The sequence below is a fragment of the Ziziphus jujuba genome, chromosome 5, assembly GCF_031755915.1.
Source record: "Ziziphus jujuba cultivar Dongzao chromosome 5, ASM3175591v1".
In the NCBI taxonomy this organism is placed as follows: domain Eukaryota; kingdom Viridiplantae; phylum Streptophyta; class Magnoliopsida; order Rosales; family Rhamnaceae; genus Ziziphus; species Ziziphus jujuba.
The window spans coordinates 8,466,582-8,472,673 of NC_083383.1; positions in this window are offsets into that span (position 1 = coordinate 8,466,582).

Here is a 6,092-nt window from a genome sequence, read left to right on the forward strand (position 1 = left end):
TTTTTTCTTTTTTTTCTTTTTTTTTTCAATCTTCTTGCTTAAATATTAGGTATATTAATTAATTAATAAGGGTGTTTGATTTTCTTTTTTTCTTTTTCCTTTTTAACAGATGAATAATTTGGTTGATTTTCTTTTTTTCTTTTTCTTTTTTAATAGATGAACAATTTGGTCAACTAATCTAAAAATAATGACACATTAATATATAGAATGGTTATCCTTGATAAAGTAAAAATATTTATTTATAAAAATTAAAAAAAGAGTAAATATTTATATTTATATGTTTGACTATTATTTTGAATTAGATTCAATGTTTAGTTTTTATAAAATTGATTTTTTTTTTCAAAAAATACCAAAATTGGTAACATTAATTAAAAGTCAAAGCTTATAAATTATTTATGCATTTATAATTTTAGATATTCAATCTGAATTTTAATATATTTTAAATAAGACAAGTATATTTATTATGCCTTTAGTTTTTTTCTTATAAAATGAATAGCTATTTTTTAAAAAGTTTTGTTATTTATTATTAATGATGATGATCATCATTTAAAATATTTAATTTTTTATTTTTTCTTCTTAAATTTTAAAAGCAAATTGATGGTAATCGTTTATATTATCATTTGATATATAAATTTCATTTATAATTTTTTAACAATAGTGTTATATAGTATTTTTTTTTAAAATAGAAAAATAAACACTTCTACAAAGTAAATATTTTTTAAATTCAAAATATACCAAAAAAAGGTTAATTATATAAAATAATTATTTTATTTATGTATCCTAAAATATAATTAAATTCAAATTGTTTTAATATTCACTTGAAACCTTAAAAAAAAAAAAAATTAGATATCTTCTTTGAATGTTTCACTTAATGGATGTATTTTTTATATATATAATATAATATTGAGTTCATAGTAAACAACAATATTTTAACACATTAATCAAATCTTTTCTTTAAGTTCAAGAAAACCCCAATGAGGAAAAATATTTAACGAACGTATAACCATAATAACATATTCTCCTTTTTTTTTGGCCGATATATTAATATATTATATTCACGTTATACTTGTTCTTTCCATTTTATTATAATTTAATACAGATTCATAAAGTATGAAAATTTATGTATTATTTTATTATATAATATAATATTCACACACTACCGTATCTTAAATTATACTGGATCTCCAACGCCATGCCATGTCGTCCTTGATGCCCATGCAACTATTCTACCACTCGAATGCTCTTTATTATTTTTACCATTGTGATGGAAAAGCTCCATTAAATGTTGTGGATAATGTTTTTTTTTTTTTTTCATTTAATAATATCCTTTCTTGGTTTAAAATTTTAGTTGGAATTCCAAATATATTTTTTTTTTTGCTAGTGTAGCTGGGCCCCAGGCTCCCCTGCCCCCCTAAGACTCGATCCCGAGCATCCACAGGCTGGGATGTGGAAACTAGGGCTGGGCAAAACCCGACCCAAACCGACCAACCCGCTCAAACCGAACTATTTGGGTCGGTTTGGGTTGGTTTTTAACTGTTAAACGGGTCGGTTCGGTTACATATGTATTGAACCCGTGGTTTTCGGTTCGGGTTACGGATGGGTAGAAAATTTATCCAATCCAAACCGAACCGACCCATAATAATCCAAAGGTGAAGGTTTAGTCATGAAATATGCATGAGGTCCAAACTGGCCCAAACCAAAATTACAAAAAATTGGGCTGAAAGTGAAGCTCATCATAAGGCCCAAACCGGCCTAAACCAAAAATAAAAAAATTTGGACCGAAGCCCATCAGAAAGCCCAACCCAGCCCAACCCGTGAACCCAACCCAAACCGAAAAATATTCATTCGGTTCGGTTCGGTTTGGGTTGAATGTAACGGTCGGTTCGGTTCGGTTTTGTACCCAATCCAAACCGAACCGGTCGGTTCGGTTTAAAAAAGATCACAGAACCGAACCGAACCGAGCCCACCCCTAGTGGAAACTCTGCGACTTGAGCTCCACGACGAGTTATTAAATAGTCACAGGCAATATATGTAAATTTGTTGGTAATATAAACGTATTATAACATCAAAACCAACTTTTACCACCAAAAAAAAAAAACCAACTTTTCTCCAACTCGATAATAAAAGAGAGGAAAGTGCTAAAGGCTAACAGTGACCGATAGAAAAAGATTGTGACTGACCTGGCAATTCCATAAACGCGTTAGCCGACGTGGACCCCACTACGCTCCGCGTCGTTTAGGCCATTCCGCAGTTTTTCTGATTCTTTTGAGTTCAGTTGTTGGTTATTCTTCTTCTAAACAAAATTATAAGTATTAACATATTGCTTTTATTTTTGCAAAATATAACCCAAAAAAAAAATAATAATAATAATAACGTTTTTCTAACGCCACTTGTTTAGATATTATTTTATTCATAAATAAAAATTTAAAAAATTACATTTTAACTTTTTCAATGTCGCTATAATTATAATTAGATTCTATATTTTCAAAAAATTATCACTTAGGCTTTATATGTCATTTTTAGTACTTAACTTTAATTGTCAAAGTTTTAAAGGCCATAATTAAATTTTTATAATATTATTTAATTATAAAAAACCATTGATTTTTAAGTTTCCTTTAGAGGTCAAAATTAAATGAAAAAATAGATAAATGAGTATACTTTAATAGATACATAAAAGTAAAATAAATTAATAATAATTTTTCAAAAACATGGGATGCGATGAATTTATGGTAAAGTTCAGAAAATTTTCCTCTTTACCTCTTTATTTTTAAGGCAAGTTTCATTTAGATTTTTTTTTTTAATTTCATTCTAATTGCATTTAGATTCCATGTATTGAAAACATAATCACTATACTTCTTCTCGTATTCTTTATTTATTAAAATAGACTTGACAATAAAGGGTTCTTTTCATGTGTCTTTAAAAAAATTAGTTTTTTTATGATTAAATAATTTTGCAAAAATATAAGTTTGACCATAATTATTAAAATTAATAGCTAAAAAAATATTGGATGAACCTCTTTTGATAAATATATAAAATCAAAAGAAAATTAGTGTTGTTTTTCAAAGTATGAGATTTACATATCATTAACGTAAACCAAAAAAAGGTGTAAGTAAAACTTGTTCTAAAAATAAAACTAAACCTATAAGTTGTGTCTCAGTCCTTAAGGGTCAACTGAGATGGCAATAGCCATTCTTATTTATCTTCTATATTAAATCCTAGTTGGGGATTACTTACCAATTCATAAAAGTTCCAACTTTTTATTTTTCTCAACATTACTTTTCCATTTACATACCTATGGGAAATAGTTTTATTATTATTTTTAAAAAAATAAATAAAATTTATTTAGATCTTTTTAGTTTTATTCTATTAAATTTTAATATCTTATTTTTAAAAAATCATAATCAATCTCCTTTTCAATTTTATATATTTATTAAAACAAATTCATTTGTCTTTTTTACTAGTTATTCTGACAATTAAAAATTATATTAATACAAAATTGTTCAATTATAAAACAATGATTTTAAAAAATTAAAAAAAAAAAAGAAAACAAATTTCCTCTCATGTTTTAATATATATAGAAAATTAAAATAAGGTAATTGATGATTTTCTAAAAATATATGATTTAATCATGAAAATGAAAATGTCTAAACCAAAATTTGCCCCAAAAAAGTCTATCCTCCCTCTTAATTTCTATTCCATTTGTTTTTCTGCTGCAAAACAAACAATTAAAAACAATATTTTAATACAAATTGCTAGCGATCGATCTAATTAACAGATGCATGCATTAAGTTATAATGATTATTATGATAAAAAAAATTAGAACGATTATAATAAAATTAATACTAGACTTAATAGTTCATAAGCAGGATTAATTAGGGTACAAATGCTGTTTCTAATAATCAAAGTTGGAATTCTATTTTTCCAATTTGTCATTTTTGAATTGAGGACGATATGACATTTGGAAGACAGAGATGATGGAAGAAAAGAAAAGAGGGACATGGATCCACTGGACTATATGCCATATCTATATGAAATGGGAAAGAAATACGTGTCCAACTTGGTGGCTAACTTTACATGTCGGCTACTGCCTGTGGAAAAAAAAGTGACTGTGACAGCAGATCAAAACAAAGTTGCTTAGTAGTTGACGTGTCGTTGATGGATTGGACATATCGGTTGCCGGTGCTAATCACTAGCCATAGACTAAAAAAAAGCGTCAATTGACTTGGTCTTAATAATCTTTCAGGACAGCGGGCTTCCTACTGGATGTGATTGCTTGGTCAAAACAAACGTTTTCATACACATAGTTGTTATTATAAAATAACCATATGCGATAGTTTAGTGGAAATACACATATAATTTTCACATATATAAATTCGAAAATTAAGATTTAAATGTTTTTAAATTTGATTATCATTTCGAAGGATCTTATATTGTAATATTGTATAATGCAGAATACAATCTAATGGTATTTTTTTCTAAAAGAAATTATTATTATAAAATAATATAAATATAAAACAATAAATTTACACACATTTTCAGTATCTTCAATATAGGCCAAATTACATTTATATCCTTTCAAGTTTCAACTTTATCATTAATTCATATATATTTTTAAAATTTATCTTCCAACCTCTTTTTAATTATATATATATATATATATATATAAATATATTCATTTGTCAATTTTAATCTAGTTCGTAATTAATATCTTATAATGAAATAATAATATAAAAATATTTAACTGTTAAAATTAATACATAAAATCTGATAAAAATTAATATATCAGTTTATTTTGATAATTATAAAAAACTAAAAGAAAATAAATGATAATTTTTTAAAAATATAAAAAAAATTAAAAAGATATAAATGAAATTTTCGTATGGGTGTAAATTCGGCTCGCTTGATTTTAAAAGTACTTAAGCTCACAAAATTTTCACAAAATTTTAAAATCATGTGTTCAAACTCGACTCGCCTTATTACATTATAAATATTTAAAAACTCAAATATATGTTTTTTTTTAAATAAAAATTTTAACATTGATAATTAATAAAATTTATTTTATTTTATTTTATTATAAAATTAATTTAATATTAAAAAATATATAAATTTAAAATATAAAAAAATTATTATTTATGCATCATAAGTATTTAATTTCCTTAAATTTATAATATAATTTTTATATAAACATAGATAAATAATATATTTGAGTTACTTACAACCTTAATTTATTGCTCAATATTCGCTTATGTGTTTTATTTTTTATCTAAACTTTGCTCATTTTCTTTATGAATTGAGTTTAAACGTGTTAAATCAAACTGAACTCAAACTGATAATGAGTTACTCAAGTTTATTTATAGCTTTATATATATATGTGTGTGTGTGTGTAGCTTTATATATATATATTTATATATATATATGTGTTGTTGGGGGGGGGGGGGGGGGGTGGGGGGCGCGGGGGAGTGGGTCTGTGTGTGTGTGTGAGAGAGAGAGAGAGAGAGAGAGAGAAAAAGAGAACGAGATATAAAAATTACTTTCAACTTGAATAAGTTAGTTTCAATTTAGCACAATTTGATTATGGGTCATAATATCATTTGTGAAACTTTGACAAAAAAATATAATTTTGAAGTATGATTAATGTTTTTTTTTTTTTTTTTTTGAGCTATAGATTTATTACATGCGACTCAAAACAAATATATTTTAGTTTGAGATCTAATTTTGAGAGAGCTTACATCTTGATCTAAACTTAACTTGAATACGTTAAGGAAAGAAAAGAAATTCGAGCTTAATTTTTTTTTTTTTTTTGGGTAATGAATTCGAGCTTAATTTGAATCCAATCAAGTTACTTGAAATGAATTGCAGGCTTCACAGTTTTATATGATTTCTAATATTCAAGACAAGGTTGGAAAATTTAGTCATTAATCCTGTAGTTATACAAAAGGTCCTGATTAAATGGGATAAAAATTAAAATGAAAAAAAAATTAATATTTCACTTTTAGTTAGGATTACATTTATGTGTACAAGAATAAAACTAAAAATATATGTATCTACTGAGTTATATAATAATGTGGACGGTCCACATACGGACCAAAAGA